The 23,393-nt window shown below is 32.2% G+C and overlaps 8 non-coding genes across 8 annotated transcripts; all 8 read left to right on the top strand.

Moving 5' to 3' along the window:
• The first annotated feature begins 19,025 nt into the window (after nucleotides 1-19,025).
• Nucleotides 19,026-19,122, top strand: LOC128287266 (small nucleolar RNA Z157/R69/R10). The gene has a single exon (XR_008277961.1). It is a non-coding gene; the product is annotated as a small nucleolar RNA Z157/R69/R10 (small nucleolar RNA).
• Nucleotides 19,123-19,202: 80 nt separating this feature from the next.
• Nucleotides 19,203-19,290, top strand: LOC128287269 (small nucleolar RNA R11/Z151). Its single transcript, XR_008277964.1, has one exon. It is a non-coding gene; the product is annotated as a small nucleolar RNA R11/Z151 (small nucleolar RNA).
• Nucleotides 19,291-19,370: 80 nt separating this feature from the next.
• Nucleotides 19,371-19,489, top strand: LOC128287271 (small nucleolar RNA Z152/R70/R12). Its single transcript, XR_008277967.1, has one exon. It is a non-coding gene; the product is annotated as a small nucleolar RNA Z152/R70/R12 (small nucleolar RNA).
• An 89-nt stretch (nucleotides 19,490-19,578) lies between these two features.
• LOC128287279 (small nucleolar RNA snoR80) lies at nucleotides 19,579-19,703 on the top strand. The gene has a single exon (XR_008277976.1). It is a non-coding gene; the product is annotated as a small nucleolar RNA snoR80 (small nucleolar RNA).
• Nucleotides 19,704-20,927: 1,224 nt separating this feature from the next.
• Nucleotides 20,928-21,024, top strand: LOC128287267 (small nucleolar RNA Z157/R69/R10). The gene has a single exon (XR_008277962.1). It is a non-coding gene; the product is annotated as a small nucleolar RNA Z157/R69/R10 (small nucleolar RNA).
• Nucleotides 21,025-21,106: 82 nt separating this feature from the next.
• LOC128287270 (small nucleolar RNA R11/Z151) lies at nucleotides 21,107-21,193 on the top strand. The gene has a single exon (XR_008277965.1). It is a non-coding gene; the product is annotated as a small nucleolar RNA R11/Z151 (small nucleolar RNA).
• Nucleotides 21,194-21,254: 61 nt separating this feature from the next.
• On the top strand, nucleotides 21,255-21,360 carry LOC128287272 (small nucleolar RNA Z152/R70/R12). The gene has a single exon (XR_008277968.1). It is a non-coding gene; the product is annotated as a small nucleolar RNA Z152/R70/R12 (small nucleolar RNA).
• A 90-nt stretch (nucleotides 21,361-21,450) lies between these two features.
• LOC128287280 (small nucleolar RNA snoR80) lies at nucleotides 21,451-21,575 on the top strand. Its single transcript, XR_008277977.1, has one exon. It is a non-coding gene; the product is annotated as a small nucleolar RNA snoR80 (small nucleolar RNA).
• Nucleotides 21,576-23,393: the final 1,818 nt, after the last annotated feature.

Genomic DNA, 23,393 nt, shown 5'->3' with positions numbered 1-23,393 from the left:
AATGTGATATTCTGTCTGAAGCTCACAGTAGTACGTATTCTATTCATCCTAGTAGTACAAAGATGTATTGTGATCTGAAACAGATGTATTGGTATGAAACGTGAAATTTGTGAGTTTGTAGCTAAATGTTTGATTTGTCAGCAGGTAAAAGCAGACATCAGGTACCGTCAGGTTTACTGCAACATGTTATGATTCTTGAATAGAAGTGGGAGCAAGTCATAATGGATTTTGTGTCTGGTTTACCTGTAACTCCGAAAAAGAAAGATTCGATCTGGGTGATTGTTGATAGATTAACTAAATCTACACACTTTATTCCGGTCAAAATAGATTTCTCATTTGAAAGATTAGCGAAATTATATGTGTTAGAGATTGTAAGATTGCAGGGGGTTCCGATATCTATCATTTCTGATCGTCATTTGAGGTTTACATTGAGATTTTGGAATAAACTTCACAAGGCTTTGGGCACTAAACTCAATTTCAATACAATGTTTCATCCTCAAACAGACCAATAGTCAGAATGAGTGACATAGATTCTAGGAAATATGTTATGATGTTGTATACTCGAGTTTGAAAGTAGTTGGGAAAGGTATCTACTGTTAGCTAAATTCGCTTATAATAATAGTTATCAGTCCAATATAAAGATTACACCATTTGAAGCTCTTTATAGAAGAAAGTGTAAAACATTGTTGTATTAGTCTGAATTGAGTTAATTCAAAATGGTGGGAATTGATTTGATTCGAGAAGCTAAAGAGAAAGTCTAAATTATTCGGGATTATTTGCGAGCTGCATTTGATCGTTAGAAATCATATGCGGGTTTGAAAAAAAGAAGACAGAATTTGCTATTGGCGATCAAGTATTTCGAAAAGTTCATCTATGAAAAAAAGTACTACTTTTGGCTGAAAAGGGAAGCTGAGTCTGAGATTTATCAAATCGTATGAGATTATTGAAAGAATCAGCATTGTAGCTTACAGATTAGCTTTACCTTCTAAACTCGAGAAAATTCATAATGTGTTCCACGTTTCAATGCTGAAACAGTATAGATCTGATCTTTCACACTGATTCCTCATAGTGAGATTGAATTGCAGTATCCAAATCTAATCTTAGGTAACAATTTTGAGGAAGAAATTTCCTAAGGTAGGGAGAGTTGTAACAGCCCGATTTTTAGGGGTGACATAACAATGGTTTTGGGACCACAACTTTCCATTGTGTCGACTCATAAATATTATTTATACAATATTTATGGATTCATTAGTGTCGTATTAAAATTTGGCCAAGAAAATTTAACATTTAAACGGTTAATTAAAGAAAAATGACTAAATTGTAAAATGTGCAAAACTTATTAATTAAAGCACTAGGATGATTTAATAGATTAATTAATAAATGACGAAGGACTTAAGAAGCAATTATACCTTATTCATTATGGTGGGTCGACAACTTGGTTAAAATTGTTAAAATATAATATGATTAATAGCAATTTTGTAATTTAGACAAAATTAGAACAAAATTAAATAATGAATAAAACAATTTTTACTTTCATTTTCTTCTTCAAGTGACCGAAATTCTAGGTAGAGGAAGAGTTTCGGTTTGTTTAATTCCTTTGCATGTAAGTGATTTTTGTGCCTGTTTCTTATAATTTTTATATTTTTGAGATTGTTGCAATTAGGTCCAACTAGCCCGAATCTTCGTTTTTGAATCTATTAAAAATTTTATAAGTTTCCATTGATGAATCTTTAATATTTTTTATGACAACTATGTATTTGAAACTTTGGTTGTGATGTTTGGTGATTTTGTGAAGTGATTTTTGTTAGATTTTAATTTTAGGACAAATTGTAAAAATGTCAAAATTTCAGGATTAATAGTGAATTTGATGTTTATGAGGGACTTTTTAAGGGTCTAGTATATTCAATTGGAATATTGATTTGATAAAATTGGTTAATTTGGTGATTTTCAGGTTAAGATACTAAATTGTAGAAATTGTAAAAGTTAGGGGTAATTGTGTGAATTGAAAAAAATAAAAGGGTATAAAATGTAAAGTGAATTGAAAGGTGAAATGTAAGCTAATAATTGAAGAATTTTACATTTTAGATCAAGACCCAGTAGATACTGTGGAAAAGGAAAAATTATGGAATAGTCCTTGAACTTCTACAACTACTACAATTCAATTTACGTAAGTTTGTACAGTTTATAATTTAACATCTATATGGAATGTTTTGATTATATTATGTAATATGATATATATATATTTGATTATAAATGATGTAAATTTATTTGAGGAAAATTTGTTGAAATTCTATACTTGGATTGGATTGAACGTGGGATAGAGTACAGTCGAGATATTGTGTGTTATGGGGGATTGGAGTGGAGATTGTTGTAGAGTGATATATATATATATATGTTTTCTTAGTAGACCGAGGTTCAAAATTTTTTGCAAACTCTTGTGTTACACTCTCTGTTTTGGTGTGTTTTGGTTGGACTAGCTCTTCAGAGCCATTGGTATGTTTCAGATGGATTAGCTCTTATGAGCATCTGGTGTGGTTTGGATAGATTAGCTTTTATGAGCATCTAGTGTGTTTCGGTTGGATTGTTGATGTACTCTTATCCGTAAGCCGTTTATCGAATTGAAAATATCGGTAAGGTAACTTGTTTAGTGATTTTGATGGATTCCTTATATATTTGAGTTTTGAATTGAATTTGAAAATATCGGTAAGGTAACTTGTTTAGTGATTTTGATGGATTCCTCATATATTTGAGTTTTGAATTGAATTTTACAATTCACCATTGAGGTTGTGGCTGACAGATAACACATATGGTATTATTATTATTTGATTTATTGTACTTACTTCGATAAGATTTATTGTTTTAGTACATCAAACTTACTAAGCTTCAATGAGCTTACTTGTGTTTTTTTCTGTTTTTGTAGATACTTTGAAGGTTAGGCAGTCGGATCAGCACCTATGTCACACTATCCATTTATTATTCTCATTAGTTTTTGGAACGTTCATTTTGGATTATATGGCATGTAATAGACTTGTATGTCATTACTATTGTTTTGGATATGTAAAATGTTAAGTATGACCTTAAATGCAAATAATTACCTTATATAATATATATGAGAATGAGGTAAGATGTTTTAATGCAAAAATGAATGATCTGCATTAATGTATTATTGTGTTTGAGGTGCCTATGATAGGTACATTAGTTAGGTGTTAGATTTTGTGAATTGATAAGTTGTGATTAATGATTTATTTTGATGTGTAATTGTATATACTTGTGGTATCAAAGAGGATACATTGGTTAGACACTTAGGATGTTGATTTGGCATGTTTTTTTGGCTGGTAAATGTATTACTTAGAGTCCAAGTAAGCTTGAAATGGTAAACTTGTTGTTTAAGGTTCATTTTAGGCCCACATGGCCTAAGACACGGGCATATACCTTAGCCGTGTGAGGTGCACAGCCTGGTCACACAGCCGTACGTTATCTAATGAGTCCTTTATGGTTCATGTTAGTGAGTTACATAGCCTAAGACATGGTTTGACACACGGACGTGTGACACAGCCATGTGATCCTACTCAAAGAGTTAAGTGGGTAAGGACACAGGTCGAGACACGACCGTGTGTCCATAGTTTGTGTAACACCCTTTACCCATATTCAACACCAGAACAGGATACGAGGCATTATTAAACTTACATCTAAGGAAACATACAATTCCGAGTCATAAATTTTCATCCAAATTAAAACTATTTATGCTCAATCATAAAGTCTCTAATACAGGCCTGCGAGGCTCAAAACATGTTTTGGAAGTAGCTCGGGACTAAACCGATAACTCAGGGAACTTTTACAAAACTTAGAAAAATTTTGCTATGTACATGGGTCACATGCTTGTGTGGTTTGGGACACGTCCGTGTAGGCAGGCCGCGTGGTATCACACGCCCGTGTCCTTAACTTGTGTAACTCTCTAACTTGTAAGGCATGAAAAAATTGAAGTCACACAGCCAAGTCACACGCCTGTGTGCTAGGCCGTGTGGTCAATTTTAATTTTCATAAAATAGGTGCAGACTTCACACGGTCGGGACACACGCCCGTGGTTAAGGCCGTGTCCCTCACACGACTGAGACACACGCCTGTGTCTCTGCCCATGTGCTCAATCCTGAGCATTCTGTTTCTCAAAATTAAGGTACAAGGGACACATGGCCAAAACACATGCCCATGGGATAGGCCGTGTGTCACATACGGTCTAGACACACGCCCGTGTGTCTACCCGTGTAGACAAAATAAAAGTTATTTACCAAGCCATTTGTCACCCTCATTTACACCTATTGACACAAATTTAATGGCATAGATCATAGTATACTTAGGCAACCAAAATATCCATAATCAAGGTTAGACCATATCATTTCATTATCACACATAACATATCTACAACATCTTTTCCTACCAAACTAAATCATACCAACTTACATCCACAAGTACCAAAACAAATACTTTTATCATGCATAATTCTTCTTAGATTTCCTTGCATACCAACAAGCCAATTTCAACTATTCAACAACAAAACCATTAAGTCACATTCAACCATTCACCAATCATATAAAGACCACATCATAAAGGAGATATTTGCACCTGTACGATTATACTTAAGCTTACAACCTAATTTAACCAAGCTGAGTCAATTACATGGCTATATATCAAACCACCTTAAACAAATATAAGCCAACACATTTGGCCAAATTCGTAATGACACATATAACAAAATGATCAAGTCCCTATACATACCATATAGTCAAAATGTTTAAGATCATCAATACCCAAAATGACAGTTTGATAGTGTGATGCGATCTCCGATGATCTCCAATTCGAGCTAGCTTGGTGACACTATAAAACATGGAAAGTAAAACGGAGTAAGCTATATAGCTTAGTAAGCTCGTATGAAAGAAATAAGTAAATCTTACCATACATTTAGCTTTCAAATAATATAATATAAAACGATGAAATTTAATATAATCTCATAACCATAATTCCTTCCATCATAAACTTACCTTAAATTCATCATTTCGTAAATTTAATAATCATAAGTTTTGTGTACATACCTGTACCATCTCATAATAATTTCATACTTATTCTCATCATTGGCATACCCAATGAACCACTAGAATAATAATGTTAGATACTCGGGAAATCTTACACACAAGGTGTCACATATGTAGCATTTGCTACCTCTATCTCATAACACATATATGCTCACTCTTGAGCCATCAATGGGCTTGCTCACACAAGTTGTCAGTCAAGACGTAGCTACCCGGTGCTGCTCATACAAGCTGTCAAGTAACCGCAACATATGCCAGTATACTTGTATCCTAATCTATTCCTAAGGTTCGATTGAGATTTCTCATTTGGCAGAACGTCACCAAATGTGCCCGTAAAGTCAATTACACAATTCATGCATAAATTAGAGCATTTAAAATATAATTTTAACAAAGCTTATTAACATAAGAATTTACCTCGAATGCAAAAAGAGCAAAAGGGATCTATTCGTCAACTATTTTGTTTTTCCCTCGATCTACACCCGAACTTTATTTTTCTTGATCTATAATTTCACATTTAACTCATTTAATCATCAATCTATTCAATTAAGTCCAAAATCACATTATGGCAAAAAATAAAGTTTTGCCCTTAACATTTTAACATTTTACAATTTAGTCCCTAGGCTCGTAAGATGAATTTCTTTCAATCTCATCCCAACCCAAGCCTAGCCGAATATCATTTGTACACATAACAGCCCACATTTTTCATTTATTCACACTTTTCTACACATTTTATAATCTTTTACAAATAAGCCTCTATTTGTCGTTTTTACCGAAAATCACTTTACAAATGTTGTTTATCAAACAAAAAACATGCATTTTCTATCATCAAAAATCAAATAAAAGCATATTCATCATGGATAAAATTTTAGGCTTCAACTTTCTTTCAAATTAGTCCTTGAAATAGATAGATCAAGTTACAATGATCTAGAAAAATATAAAAATCATTAAAAACAGGACAAGAAAAGACTTACAGTCGAGGTTGAAAGCTTGGCCAAACCCTAGCTATGGTTTCTCTTCAAAATTTCGGCTAGGAGGATGAAATTAGAAAAAATGAACACTTTTTATTAAGTTATTTTGGCTTTATTTACCAAATTACAAAATTACCCCTAACTTAAAACATTAATAATACATCTAACCATGTCCATTTTTGTCCACTCTAAGTATAATGGTCTAATTAACATGTAAGGACCTCAAATTTAAAATTTCATAGCAATTAGATACCTTTAACTTATAGAACTCGAAATTTGCACCTATTGCAATTTAGTCATTCTAGTCAAATTGAGCACTCAAACGATAAAATTTCTTAAAAAAAATTTCACACAATTATTCTATCATGCTGTAAACCTTAAAATAGTAATAAAATAAATATTTCTACTTCGGATTTGTGGTCCCGAAGCTACTATTTCGATTTGACCTAAAAATGGGCTGTTACAATTCGATTGTTACACGGCCTGAGACACGGGCATGTGTCTTAGTCGTGTAAGGTACACAACCATGTGACCCCTGTTTTGCAAATTTTGCATCTTTTTCCTAAATTTTCCAAACTATTTCAAATTGGTTCCAAAATTTTTCTAAGTTATTTATAGGGCCTCGAGGGCTCAATTTAGTGACAATATGCATGTGTATGAATATTTTATGATGTGATTATAATATTGAATGACAATATGTTTATATAGTTTTGATTGTTTAGTAATATTCCGTAACCTTAATTGTTTAGTAATACTCTGTAACCCTAAGCTGGTAACGGAGATGAGATAGGGGTGTTACAAGCTTTCTGTTGATAACCTTTACCAACAAGCCGAGACTTAAACCGCTCAACTGAGCCATCAGATCTATACTTCACCTTATAAACCCATTTGCAGCCAATGGGAACCTTACCTTATGGCAACTACACCACTTCCTATGTGCCATTTTCATCCAAAGCTTAAATTTCTTACTTCATAGATCAATCCATATTGAATCTAAAATGGCCTCTTAATATGTTTGAGGTCCAGTGACAAAAGAAACATTAGAAAAAAAAAGGTATGATATGGTAAATAAGAAGTAGAATAAAATCTAGAAATAGCATACTGACCTGATTCAAGTGCAGCAGTGGATTGGTTAGAACAAACATGGTCCTTCATCCATTGTGGTTATTTAGGAAGACGGAAAGTGCAACGTAACATAAGTGTAGGTGTCATTGACATAATGGGTGACTTAGAAGATAATGAAACAGGTGGTACAGAGGAGGAATGAGGTGATGGGGAATCAAGTGGGAGAGGTGAAGAATCAAGTGGTAAAGGCAGGTTATTAGGTGAAAAAGAAAATGAAGTATCAAGCTCAAGAAAAAGTATTACTATCTGTTCTAGGGAAGGAAAAAAGAGAATGGATAGGAAGTTTAAAAGGAAAATTTGTTTCATGAAAAATGACATCTCGACTTACAAAATAACTTTTCATGTTGATGTTGAATAGAATGTATCCCTTTTAGACAGTAGAATATCCCATGAAAATCGATGGTATCGATCTTGGTAAAAACTTGTCACAATTATGAGGCGTGATGGCATAGTAAAGACAACCAAACACTTTTAAACATGAGAGATTGGGTGATTTTTTATAGAAAACCAAAAAAGGACTTTTCCAACCTAAAAGTGGTGTTGGTAAATGATTAATAAAAAAACAAGCTGCTAGGGCACATTCACCCCAAAACTTGCTAGGTAAGTTAGACTAAAATTTTAAAGCTCAAGCTACTTCAAGTTTAAATAAAGAACAGAAAACATTACCTCAACCCGAGTTTTGCTTATTGTAAAGGGCAATCTAGTTTGCTTAGATAAAGGACAAATATAACAATGGGGTATAGGAGTACTATCTGAAAAATTACATGGTTGTAAGGGCATTCTACTTAACCTCGAAATAGAAGCATGACCAAGCCGAGAATGCCAAAGTAAGGACAAATCAGTAGTAGCTGTTGTATGAAATGAAATGTTACCCTTGGTTAATGTTGAACTTGATAAAAAAGTAGGTTGAGAAGGCTGAAGGACGTATAGAGCACCCTGTTCTTTACCAATCCCTAGTATCTTACCACTTGAGAGGTCCTGAAATATGCAAAAATTAGGATAAAAGGAAACAGCACAATGTAGGTATTTAGTGAGTTTAGAAATTGAAAGTAAATTGTAACAAAAGTCTGGTATACACAACACATTGGCTAATTTAATACTAGGAGAAACAGTGCAAAAACCAATGTGTGTGATTAGCGAAGATGATCCGATAAGTAAGAAAACACAAGATTGAGATATACATAGAATCATATATTCCAAACAATGACAATTGGATAGTATATGGTCTGTGGCACCAGTGTCCAGAATCCATTCACAAAGTAAGACCATACCTGCTAAGATAATTTTTGCCAAACTCCCAACAGGTATCGACAAAGAGTCTTTGCTCAACAAATTCAATAGTTGTTGATATTGAGCTGGTGTGGATACTAGTGCTTGCACTTAATAACCACTCAATGAACCAACTGCAACAGCCTTACCTACAAATTCAAATGAAACCACACTATTCATAGAGCCAGTTGAATCATTTACCTTTTTCCTAGTGAACTTAAAATCAGAAGGATACCCAATTAGTTTGTAGCAACTCTCCCTTTTCTGTCCCTCGATTTTGCAATCATCACAAACACCATTAAACCACTTCTTGTGAGTCATAGCAGCTGAATACACCAATGTTGGATCCAAGACTACTGGTCTTGGAGCATGAAGTCTTTGAGACTCTTCTTGCACCAACATAGAATATGTCGGATTGACGGTAGGCACTAGGGTTATTAGCAAAATTTGACTCCTAACAGCACCGTAGGTATCATTTAGATCGATCAAAAATTGGAACAATCATTGTTGCACAATATGGTCGGTGTTCTGCTTTGAGTGTCCACAAAAACCACAAGAGGAAAAAAGAATCAGCACATCATACTCATCCCATAATAGTCTCAATTTAGTAAAATACACATATATAGACGTAATCCCTTGACAATGGGAGGCAATCTCACGATGCAAGGAGAAAATTCGAGAGCCATCGACCTTGTTGAAATCTTCATCAATGTCTGTCCAAACTACCTCAGCACTTGAAGCAAAGACAACCTTTACCGAAAGATCCTTGCTAATAGTGTTTAAAATCCAAGACAACAAAATGGCATTGCATCGATCCCATTACGGATGCAATTCAGCTGGCACTGAGTCTCTAGAACAAGTGCCATTGACAACACCTAGCTTATTTTTTGCCAACAACGCTATTCGCATAGCTCAGCTCCAAACATTCTAATTTTCAAACCCAAGAAGATGATAAGAGACTAATTGTGTACTTGGAATATTTTATGGATGCAAGTACAACGAATGGTTGAAATCAACATTGAAATCTAATGGATTTACCATTCTCCTTCAAGCAGAAAAGACCAATGGTAGAGAAGCGAAAAGGCTGACAAACGAATAGAACTGTCCTCGTGACAGACGCTACCAAACAAAGGTTGAAGAAGAGACACGCAGCTGCCAAAGAAAGCCAATCACTGATGGCTTTGATACCATGTTGAGACCGTCGATGGCTGCCTTTGAGCCATGACAGGCCAATGGTGATCTCTGCATGATTTGGTCTGAGACCCAAAATAATTAGGGCACGAAATAGAAAAAGGGAAAATTAATCTGAAAACAACTTCTATTTATTAGGAAAAAAGGTCTATTTTAACTTACAGTCATGCCACTTTTTATACAACTTCAATTCAGTCCCTAACCAACTAACAATTTCTAGTTTAAGCTACCAACTAACAAGTAACTAACCCTTCACTAAAAGGCAAAACTATTATATTGTTTATGTAGTTAAATAATCTTGTACTTTATCTACTAGTTAAATAATCGATCCATGTAACAACATTAAATATAAATAATAAGATCCGTTAACTCAACTTGACTTGACTCGAATTTTTTTTACTCGATTCGACTTGACTTGATCGAATACTCACCCCTACAAAATAAATTAATGTTAATTCCTATGGATTTTATGCCCTGTAATATGTGAAAAAATGCATATGAAATATACTCAAATACATTAATGAAAGGTAATCTTTCATCTATTTTTAATTTTTTAATTTACTTTAATTCATTAAAGTCTGGTTGGGCTTAACAAATTTATCCAATATACTATATCAACAATTAAAAAATTAATAACAAGTTTTAAAAATTTTATTAACATAACATTTAAATTACTATTTGAATTTACATTTTGCATACAATAAAATTAAAAAGTTAATGCTACATAGTATAATTTCTATAACATTACATGTTAAAAAAGCTATAAATAAAATATTATAAATAAATTTAATATCTTAATAAAATATTATTTTTATTAAATTAAATTTTGAATTGAGTTTTAAATTTTATAAATTATATTCGGTATTAGTTTAATTTCTTTTTGTTTTAGACTTGAGATTTTGGCTATAATTAATTTATTTTGACTTTGGATAATAATGAGTATATTATTTAGGTTTGAGTTATATTTGGGTTTTGGAATAAGTATTTTAGAATAGGAGTATTAGGTTTATAAATTGAATAAAAAAATAAAAGTTGTTCAATTGTCAATATAATATAATAATAATTAATAAACAATAAAAGATATTTTCATCAATTCATATACAAATCAAATAATAATAAATTTTACATACAATTAGCAATTTAATTATGTTATATAAAACAACTCTATTAAATATATATAATTTATTTTTTTATAAGGCAAACTTAAATTGCATTGTTATAGTATAAAAGTAAAATGAATTATATTATATATTCAAATTAAAATATTTATAACTTAGAAAATTTAAGATTATTTGAACCTGTTAGAGCTCGTCCGGTTTAACCTGAGCCCAAATTCGAAAAAAATTGAGCTTGGAAAAAGATTACACTTGAATGAACCCAAGAAAATCCGAGCCCAAAAAAATCTGAATCCGAAGAAAACCCGATCCAAGTTCACTTGTTTGTCACCTCTGTTGGAACCGTAAAAACAAGATCTGATATAAAATTAAAACTGTAAACTAGGATCTATCATGTCAAATCATCAAGAACAAAGTTAGATGCGGAAGCGTACTTAAATTCATCTATTTCTTGAAATCTACAGATCTCGAGGTTTTGATCCTCCAAATTAACACATAAGAAATTCAAAGAATATTTGCTCTCTCTTTCCTAAGGATGAGATATTAGAAAAGTTATCTTGTTTGTAATCTGGGGTTCATAACCCTAATATATAACTTTTGCACATTAACCATAATTTCTAATTAGTCCATCATTAATTAGAAATTATTTACTAGAATATTTACACATATTTTACCAATACTTTGTTTAATAATTAAAGCCGAATAAACCTTAACTAAATTAAATCACTTTTAATTTAGGCTAACATATTATAATAGTAAATAAAACATGTAATTACCCTTATTATATATGTAATGTTTATATTTTCCAACAATCTGCCACTTAGACCACATATATTACTTACCCTATAATTACATGTCATTATATAACCTTAAGAGCTCAAAATTTTACTATCATATCCAAAAAGGTATTCCAAACAATCTCGTCCATTAATTATGTTAACATAGAACCAAGACGACTTTCGTTACATATATCGTAACTAAATTCATCCTTGATCACATATATTAACACAACCAAATGACATAGATCAATTATGGATGTGTACCATGGAAATTACATGCAATATGATCTAAATATGTCTATTTCCAACTGGTCCTTCTTAAACCTTAGTGAGATCAAACCTTACAAAAATTAGAGTGCGAATAAACTAAATAAACTTTATTTCTGCAGAAAATAAACTTAATATTCGTAAACTAAAATAGCTGAGAATTTTTTATAACATAAAATCATTAAAAAGCACAAACTCCCCCTAAAACTAAATATCCTCAAATGACATTACACCTATATGAACAATGTGCTCATGAAAAACCTTGGGTGGTAGTCCCCTAGTAAGCAGATCCGCAATCATGGAGTTTCTCCTAATATACTTTATAGGCACCTAAGCACTCTGATCTTTTACTTTAACAACTAGGAACTTAAAGTCTATGTGCTTTGACTTTTATGTATTGATATAAAAATGCATGATGAGTTGTAAGTTTATCCATGTGGTGTAGAAGAAATGTTTTATGTAATGCGTATTATGCATGAATAGTACTATTGGTTGAATGCTTGTATATGAAATGCATGTATATAAATGATAGGCAGAGTTGTGGAGGTTTGTCAAAGTGTGATTGAGATGGGAGAAGAAGCAGAGAATATGATATGTTACACGTTTTGCCTTCTATATGGCATGTGAATGCAAATCGAGATTGGTGAACGACCCCAGCCTTGCAAGGGAACACATATGTGTTCAAATTAACAAGGAGGATTTGTGGAGGTTTGGGTGAACTATACAGAAAATGAATATTAATGGTATTCAGTTTTGTAGACTATACAGAGATTATGTGCACATAGTTATGAAAGCCCTTTTACGGGTAGTATGAAAGCCCTTTAAGGGTGGTAAAAGACTCTACAGAGTCGAAGGCTTTAAGTCGTATTAGTCTTTCAATTAGTTTTCTCATTTACGATTAGACTAAGGACATGTTTAGGTTTGTTTACTAATATAAGCTGTCTTTTCGTATTATGATCTGACCATATAATACCGTTTAGTATTAGCTAAACATTAGACAACCAATGAACAACATTTGCTTCCATATTGCTTTGTGTGCAAAAGCCGTTCAAGGACAATAATACAAAGTATTAATGTAATTCATGAATAAATTTATTAACTAATTTGTCCGAAAAATTACAAGTATACTTAGACAAAAAGACTATACTTAGAGCACCAGATCCAACAAAACGTTCATTGAGTCTAGTTTAAAAAATAATAAACAAATATTAATTTCGATTTATGTAGGCCAAGATATAAATAATTTAGTGATTGCTATTAAAGTAGACAACTATGTTAAGAGTATATATGCAATTAGTGAAAAAATAACTAATATTATATATAGGCATGATATACTAAAAGCCAAAAATTCTCATATATATGCATGTACATATGGGATGTGGAACAGAGAGGAGGAGTGGAAAAGTTGTAATGCTAAGAAGTTGATACAAGAGATGGAATTGCTAATATGTATGAGAATTTAAAATGAACTTGTGAATATTAGATTGAGCTTTAGTGAAATTTTAAGCTTGAAAAGTGACAAAAAAATGTTTGAAAATAAAATAAGGATGTTTAATTATTGTTTAAGAAATGTTTACTACTTGATTTGTGGATCCCCTATTCCAGGTCTCAAGACATAAGAGCCAAAGTCTCGAGACAGGTCAATTTTGAATTAAAAATACCATAGTCCCAAGGCCATGCATCGAGATATATGCATTTTTGTCTCAAGATAAGAAAATTTCAAATCAAAATTACTATAGTACTAAAGTAATGTCTCAAGATATGTAGATTCTTGTCTCGAGACATATAGGCTATGACTAAAGATTTTATTGTTTTGCCTAGAAAAGAAACCTCAAACTACCTCCATTCAAAGCCAAGTCATAAGGAAAGTTTAGAAATGGTAGAACATTTAAATAACCTTAAATAGGCTTGAATGATGAATGGAACGTGAATGGATAATTAAAAATTTTGGTGAAGTGATTGACTCGTAAATGTGGCATTCTTTGCTCAAGTTTAATTATGAGTTCGGGTAAATTGTAACAGCCCGTTTTTAGTCAAATCAGAATAGTGGTTTCAAGACCATAAATTCGAGTCCAAAATAAAATTTATTTTAATATTATTTTATGGTCTACAATATGATAGGAATATTGTATGAAAATTTCATTAAGAAATTTTACTGATTTCATGTTTAGTCTGACAAAAAGGACTAAATTACATAAAGTGCAAAAGTTGAATTCTAGTAGCTAAAGGGATCAAATAGCTATGGAATTTAAAATTTGAGGTCCCTATATGGAAAATAGACCATTAAGAGGAGTTTGTAGATAAGTATGATGGTTCATCTATGGAAAATTAAATAAAGAAAAAGACTAAATTGGAAATAGAATTAATTAAATATGATAAAAATCTAATATCATCTTATTTCATCTCTTTCCCCAATTAAAAAGATGAAAACCCTAGCCATGGAGAATTGAAGAAAGTGAAACTTATTTGGCCTAATTAGGTAAGCATTCTTGTCCTGTTTTTAGTAATTTTTATATTTTCGAAATCATAAACTTAATTTAGCTATCTCGGGGGTTAATTTGCAAAGTTATCAAAGTATTAAAATTTTTTCATGGATGAGTATGCTAAAATTTTGAAGTTTATGTTAGAAAATGAAAGGTTGTTGATAGATAAACAACTTTTGTAAAGGAAATTTTGATGAAATTATGATTTATAAACTAAATAGAACAGATGTAAAATTCGAGGCAAAATTTTAAATTTTTTGAAATACATGGTTTGTAAATGTTATATGTAAAAATTACCTAGGCTTGGAATAATGATTAAATTGCATGAATTTCATTTTTCGAGCCTAGGGACAAAATCATAATTAATCAAAAGTATAGGGAAAATAGTTATTTTTCCAAAGATGTGAATTAAATTGAATTAAATATAAATTGATTTTAAATTCATTCGTATAGATCTGGATAGATCAAATACGAAGTCAGATCGTGGAAAAGAAAAAGTGTCGGATTAATAGATTTTTCGTATACGAACACTTGTCGAGGTAAGTTCGTGTAACTAAATTGTATAATTATATTTTGAATTGAATGTTATGTATGTGTGTTGTATAATTGACATGTATGAAAATCGGTTACATATCCGATAATGACCGACAAGTATTAAGTCACGTTTGAATAAATGAAATTCAATGGATACAGGGCTCCTAAATAGGTTGTGGTCATGCATATGTTGCGGACACACCATAGCTCGAAAGAGCGTCCCATTATTAGCTTTTCTAAGCATCCTAATATTTGGTTTTCTCGAGTTTCCCTTGATATGGTTCTTGCAAGCTTCCCGTTAATAGCTCTTCAGAGCATCCCGATCGGTCGTAATCCTGCATGTGTTGTGGGCACACCACAGCTCTTATGAGCATCCCATTATATGGCTCTTCGTAAGCTTCCCGATTAAAGGCTCTTCGTAAGCTTCCTGATTAATGGCTCTCCGGAGCTTTCCGATCTGGCTCACTTGAACTTCTCAATATATGGCTATCCCGAGCTTCCTGACTAATGGCTCTTTGGAGCTACCCGACATTGGCTTACATGAGCTTCCTAATTATGGCTTTTATAAGCTTCCCGTTATACAATCTTGGATAAGCTTCCCATTACATGGCTCATATGAGCTTCCTATTATATGGCGAGAGAGAGAGAGAGAACTTCCCGATTATGTGCTCTAATGAGCATTCCCGAATATGAATTGACGGATGATACATGAATTGATGGATTACAGTTTTGTGCACTTGGTGTGTACTACCCGTGTATCCACTGAATAATGAATGATTCAACGGGCAAAGTTTTGACATGGAATAATATGAATCTGATATGAATTCTTACGAGTACATATACTTGAAATATAAGGATATGATTTGTATATGTTTCATGAATACTTGATGTGAAAAGTATAAGTATATAGAAATTGATTATTGATGAGCTCATATATGTCTTTTAAAATTCATGTGAATTACATAACTAACATGTTTGATGAAGATATGTGCTTAGGCAATTGAGCAAATTGCTTTGGATGTATTTTATATGCTTACCCTAAATGTAAATAAATGGTAAGTTAATTTCCTGCTATATGAACTTACTAAGCTTTAAAGCCTACTCTATTTTATTTCATCTGTTTTATAGTAATACGAAAGCTCGTTGGGTTGGAGGCTTGGCAGAGATATCATCACACTATCCATCAGCTCATTTCTCTCTCTCTCTCTCTCTCTATATATATATATATATATAGAAATTACATTTTGGCTATAATGACATGTATAGGCTAAAAGTGTCATAGATGCTTGTATGTGTTTGGTTGTAAATAGTTATTAGAATGGCTTGTGATGATCATATTTTGATATGTATGTCAATGGTCTTATCATGTTTAATGTGTGCTAGTGTGGTTCAATGATGGATAATTTATAAACATGTTGATGATTGGTTTGAAATTGCTAAATTAGATACAAATAAGTTTATATATGTATATGGTCAAGTCGGTAAGTAACGATTCTTGAATGGATGTGGTAAGATGTTAAGTATAAAGCTTGATTTTGGTTGGATTTGAAAGTCTTATATTGGCTTGAAAACATATTGAAGTGTTTATGTAGGTAGAAGGCAAATTTGGGTGAGAAATATGGGCGTGTGTGACACACAACCTAGCACATGAGCGTGTGTTTCGGCCGTGTGTCCCCTGCATCTTTAAAATTCAAAACAAAATGCTCAGGATTTTTCACGTGGCTTGGCACACTATCGTGTGGCTTAGCCGTGTGACCCTTACTCCTACATAAGGCCTAGAACACAGGCGTGTAACTTGGCAGTGTGACCTAAGTCAGAGAGTTACACGGGTACAAACATGGGTTGGGACACGGCTGTACCCTACACCTAGGAAAAAATTTGAAATTTCGCGAAAAATTCTCTGAGTACCTATTTAGTCCCGACTTGTTTCTAATGCATGTTTTGGGCCTCGAGGGCTCATATAAGAGACTTTATGAATATTATCTGACATGAATGTTAAATAAAATGAAATATCTTTACTTGAATCTGTTTATTCTGGTAATGCTCCGTAACCCTGTTTAGACGACGGATACAAGTTAAGGGTGTTACATAAATGATGTTACATATCAAAATGAATCGTATGACATGCCAACTATAATCATGAATTTATCTGACATAGGGTATTTTTCTTTTCCAATTATCATTAGATCATCTAACAACATAAATAACATTAAGATATCAATATCAATATCAATATCAATATGCATGTACATAATAAACATATAATAAATCATTTCTTATATAGATACCATATCAATATCGCCATATAATCATATATACTCATATTTCAAACATATCCCAATCATATCAAGTAATCAAGTATAGATGTACTTGAAATCATACTTATCATCAATGTCATATTTAACATAAATACACAAACAATTCATCATTTTCATTGAATTTCATGTTCAAAATCTATATCACAAGCAACTAATATATACACACACATGTATCATCATAACAATGCCACCAAAACCAAATAAATTTAACATACCTTTCTTCAGGTTTTTATCTATATCATTTCATTGTATTAAATTACCTATTAAATTACAAACTAAAATAAATTATGAGAGTACAAGCCAATTTCGTTATTTATATTCACTATCACCATAGATCCTCGACAATTCGCTCTACTTCCACTACATTCGATACTTAAATTAAAAAAATAATATTAATTCACATTAAAAAACGTAATGTCAATAATCAAGCATAATTACTTTTATAAATAAGTCCTCTTTTAATTTTAATATTCGAATCACTCGTATCATTTGATATTCTCGATTGAATCTAAATTCGACTTTGTATTTATTTATTAGTAACCTGAAACTATAAATCCATATCATTAATTTCCAACAACCTCTTCCTTTACAATTTAGCTCTTAATAACTCAACAAAGCTTCCTTAACAACCACGTGATTAAACCTTGTTTCCACCTTGATTACCTCATTTCTAACATGTATAACATATAATCTAACTCTAACAATTAACATTTCATAATTAACTTAGATGAAGAAGAAAGATTGATAATTGTTTTTTTTTTCTCTCTACCATTTAGCTTAGATATATATCTACATATATGCATATAATCTTAATTAACTAAATTTAATGATAAAAAATCAATGGCTACAAACATTTATGAAAACATTTAGTGGAATACAATAGCTCAAATCAATGTTGGCCATTAACCTTAAATGAATTAGGGAATAATTGATTTTAAGGGCATGTGAAATTATTAATCAAAGACTTGCTTAAAGCTTCAATTACTTCTCTTCTGTATTTACCTTATAATTTAGTACACGTACTATTTATATCATAGCCTAATCAATTCTATTATTAGGTAATTTCATTTTTTAATCTCATATTTGATTCGTAACTATTTTTTCAATTTTTTAGAGAATTCAACTTTGAACTGAGGTTTTATAAAGATCATCTTTCAAAGGCGTGCTAAGATTTAGCTACTTTAGTTTATCTTCTTTTCTTTCTATAAAAATATTAAATATTATATTAAAATATCATATTTTTAAAATAATGTAAGCTACTTAAAATAAGTTTAAATTAGTAATTTACAAATATAGTATTATTTGAATAATATTTGAGGTTCTTAAGCTGAATGAGATTTGGTAAACAATATAGCATCATACATAAGATTGAATCAATCTATAAACACGGGTTAAAAATCTTACCGGGATTATTGGTGCTCGGTCGGAGAGGCTGATGCCACGCAAAACCCAGCCCAAGCTAATCATTCCCTATTCGCACAAACCATCAAACATAAGTTGATCATTTGGTTTCAAAAGGTAGCCCAATAAATTCAATCCAGGCCTGTTGAGCCATAACGGTTGTTATCCAAAACCTTTGAACCGGGTTCAGGTTTCAGCCGACAACAAATTCGCTGAAATCAGTCAACCCTAGCCCAAACATAATAACACTTTGAAAAAACCCTAATTTCAGGTCTCACTCGCACTATTTATATTCTCCTCTGAACCTCCCTTCCCATCAATAGTCTCACCTCTCTTCTTTTCCTCTTCGGCGTTGTTTGTTTCATCTAAAAAAAAGTTAAAAGAACGGGAAGTGTTTTTCAATTGTCTCTTTTATGTTTTTTCTTTGTTTGTGTTTTTCAATTTTTATCTTCAAGTTAAGCAATGATTTTTCTTTTCCTGAAAATATAAAGAAGATTGCAATGATGATGCAAATTTTCGTGGACTAGAGTTTCTGATCTGGGTTTTCCCAGTAGTTGAAGACTAACCCTTGGCTGTCTGAGTAACCTTCTTTATTCTATTTTTTTTCAGTTTTTTTTTTGTTAGTTGTGGTTTTCTTTTGGGGAGGGTTTGGATTTGTTGAATGGTGGAGGCTAATGATGATAATTTAAAATAGTCTTAGCGGATTTCAGTGAGATATTATTGTCAATGATCTGATTGTTACACACACTGAGGCCTTTCCTTATAGTAAAACGAAAAATTCTTTTGGATTTTGATTTTTTTAAATTCAATTCTGAGGAAATAAAGGGGATTTGATTTTCGCTATGATGAGGTAAAAACACTTAAAGTGTTGATGGGCAGTGGATTTGGATCTTTCAATTTTTGAAGATCTGCCGTGAGCCCTCTTTTTAAACGACTTCTCCTTCCACTGAGCTCTAAAATCCCATTTTTTCCATTAATATATTCTTAACCTTCTGTTTTGTAATTTAGTTTTAAATTAATGGGGAATTAAGTAGAGCGTCTATTACCAATTCTGGGGGATAATTAGTTCCTCTTGGCATAATGGCTCAGACGCTATATTGAAGTATGTGGTTATCCTGATTATTGGCTTTTTCCCATGTCTTTTGATCCTGGAAACGCCACAAATACTTGTCGTTCTTGCCTTGAAAATTATCCTCTCTCAAGAAAGGAGTTGAGAAGACGATATAAATTGAGTATTTTGTCTGAACTGGGACGTTGTAAATTAAACGATCTCAGATAATGGAGAATGTTTGGTTGGTGTATATTCTTCGATCTTTCTTCTAGACATCTTAATTGTCTTTTATGATTCGAAATTGGAGAATGTGTGGGATTTGATGTTATGATTCGAAATTGGAGAATGTGTGGGATTTGGTTGGTGTATATTCTTCGATAGTTCTTATGCATCTATCGTTGGTATCAGACCCAAAGCATAAATTGCTTAATCTAAACATGTGATGGGTATTTTCATTTGGGATTGGGTTTGGGGATACTATCAGCTCCCATTGGCATTCTTGCTGTGACAACAGAATCGAATTCTGCATATTATGCTACTTACAGCTTTCAAGAATAGAGGCAAAATTTTTATCTTTTATTAGATTTTTTAGTGAAATAGGTTGTCAGTTGGCCTTCAATAAACAATGATAAATGCTCAATATCCTCCAGTTCTTTGCTATGTCTTCCTTGACAGAGGCATCCTCAATGCGAAATGCTTCCCTTAGTTCAACATTTAGTAATAGACCAGCAATTGGACCCCAAATTTTCCTAATTAGCTCTCTTGAAATTAATGTTCCTTCCATGATTCTAACGAGTGATTTTATCACCCATTCTTGGAATAAATCTGGGTTATCAGTAGGGTTCACTGCTAGTAGTGGGCCTTCACTTGCTGTTTTGATAAAGACTTCTATGCCACCAAATAATCTGAGTGACCGAAGACCTTCATGTTCTAACTCGTACAAGTAATCTAAAGACAAATTTCATTTTAGTCAGTTAAACATTAAATCCTTAACGAGTGCGTCTCTTTATAATTTGTGATTATTTTTAAACTCCGCTATAATGCATGTCTTTCCCTCCATGCCATTCTCTGCATTTATCGTTAGGAGCTTGTTTCTTTGTTTTTCTAAGAAATGCAGTCGGCTCATATTTTGAGGTTGAGATGAATTTTTTACGGTGGTCCGACGATAGGCAGTGGAGTGGATGCTTGCTCATTATGGGTGCACCACTCTCAAGGCGGTTATTTCTGTTAACCATCTTGATAGGTCCTAAAGTAGCTTATGTTTTTCCGTAAACTATCTTTGTTTGTGCTTTTCAAGTTTTGCAATGGTTTTTCTTTTCTTGAAAATGTTAAGAAAATAAAGAAGATTGCAATGATGATTTAATTTTTTGTGGACTAGAGTTTCTGATCTGGGTTTTCCCAGTAGTTGAAGACTAACCCTTGGCTGTCTGATTAAACTTCTTTATTTTATTTTTTTTTGAATGTGTCTTTTTATTAGTTATGGTTTTCTTTGGGGGAGGGTTTGGATCTGTTGAATGGTGGAGGCTAATGATGATAATTTAAAATAGTCTTAGCGGATTTCAGTGAGATATTATCTCTATGATCTGATTGTTACACACACTGGGGCCTTTCCTAATTTTAAATCGAAAATTTCTTTTGGATTTTTTTTTTAATTCAGTTGAGTTTAAAAAGGGAATATGATGAGATAAAAAGAGGCAGTGGATTGGGTCTTTCATTTTGTGGAAGGTCTGCCGTGAGCTCTTTTTTTTTAACGACATCTCCTTCCAATGAGCCCTAAATCCCCAATATTATGGTCTGCATCAATTTCTTTGAACCTTTGTTTTGTAATTTAGTTGTAAATGAATGGAATAGATAAAGCGTCTATTACCAATTCTGGGGGATAATTAGTTCCTCTTGGCATAATGGCTTAAACGCTATATTGGAATTTGTGGTTATCCTGATTATTGGCTTTTTTCCATGTCTTTTGATCCTGGAAACGCCACAAATACTTGTTTGTCTTGACTTAAAAAATTATTTTCTCTCAAGAAACGAGTTTAGAAAACAATAGAATTTGAGTATTTTGTAGCTTGGATTATGAAGCTGAATTGTGTATATGCATATCTGTCTTTGTTATCTATATTTTGAATCGAGTCTTAAATTTATAAATGAACAATATCAGCTTCCGGTTGCTTCAGGTTCTGGATAATTATACTATTTTTCGCAATGAAGCATTGAAGCAAATGCCGATTTCGTCGTTTTCTCTTTTGTCCTTTTGTGAAGGCTCTATAAGCACACTCGTTATTACCATTGATAATACAATGATTTCTTCCTCTGGTATTTTAATAGTTATACCAAGATCAGATCCTTTCCTAACTGATTTACCAAGATTTGATCCTTTCCTAACTGAAATACCAAGATCTGATCATGATCATATCGATTTCATTCGGACCAACTGCGGAACATTTTTATTGGAGGTAGACGGGAAGTTTTCCATCAGGCCATTGGGCTTTTAAGTGGATATATTGGTAAAATATAGACAAAAATAAGTTGTCGAAACATAGGTAGACAACCGTTAAAGCGAACAAGTCATCTTGATAGGTCGTTTTCCATCATTATCGATTGGGATAAAAAAAAACAGAATTTAAGATGCTTAGAGCATATCAACCAAAATGAGTCAAAGAGGATTCAAGAAAATGAACCACTAAATCGCTCAAGAGAACGCAAGTCACTGCATGCTAAAATAAGAATCCTATTTGATTCAAGACAAGTTCTCACTTGGCAGGAGACAAGCCCAACATCTAATGCCACTTAATTTTTTTCGCAAAAAATTGAAGACCCTTCGTTTTGAAAAAATAGAAACAACCGACAGGGAGGACTATAGGTAAGAGTGAGGGTGGGGGTAAAGGTGGTGTGGAAAGAAAAGGAGAAGGTGACGAAAATAAAAGAGAAGGGAGATCAGAAGGATGGAGGGTTCTATGTTGGTTTGCTCAAGTGGTGAATAAATAATCTGGTGTTCACAACCCATGGTTTCATGTGTGAAGAATGAATTTGAGTTAAAAAGGGATGTGAGAAACATTAAACCTTTATTGATCTAAGTAGAGAAAATCTTATTCTTGCAATATGTTTTTTGATGCAATAATTGAATCACAACCACAATATTCTTCTCCTTCCTTTTAAAGTATCAACTTTGGAAAAAAATGATTATTAAGCTCTTGAAACTATTTTAGAGGTTTCAAAATATTCTTTGTTGCCAGTTAAGTGAATTTCAGGTAAGTTAAGAAGAGTCTAATATTTATCTATATTCAAATTATCTTAATGAATAGCACTAATTTCATAGTGTGATTTAAGTGATTCCAATAAAACTGTGATATCCTTTCCATTTACTTCTATCCTTAAAATAGATCAAAATTTATTAGATCTTTTACATAAAAATATACCTAATTAAAAATTATATGAAACCTATTAATACTTGTTTTAATTGGATATTTTATGTACGTGCATCACCCATGCACACATATTATGTCTAATATTTCAATATCTTAAATTAAATTAATTAAAATATTTTTTATAATTAATTTAATCGTGTTAATAATTAAATCCCAATTCTTTTTGAATTTTGATTGTTTCACCCATTAGGTGTGACTAGTAGAATATTGTAATGTTGACGGTAACATTAAAACAATGTTAATATTAAACATCTAGTAATGCATCAATATTGCCTACTCAAGTTGCAGAAAATCATGGTTTAATATTTTTTTTGTAATAATATCATTTTGTAAATCCCTTTCTCTTTGATATCTGTATTGAACACGTGTGCAAAGGTTTCCTC

Source organism: Gossypium arboreum, chromosome 13 (assembly GCF_025698485.1).
Source record: "Gossypium arboreum isolate Shixiya-1 chromosome 13, ASM2569848v2, whole genome shotgun sequence".
NCBI classification, from domain to species: Eukaryota; Viridiplantae; Streptophyta; class Magnoliopsida; order Malvales; family Malvaceae; genus Gossypium; species Gossypium arboreum.
Note: the sequence above shows the minus strand (reverse complement) of the source record. Positions and strands in the feature narration are given on the sequence as shown.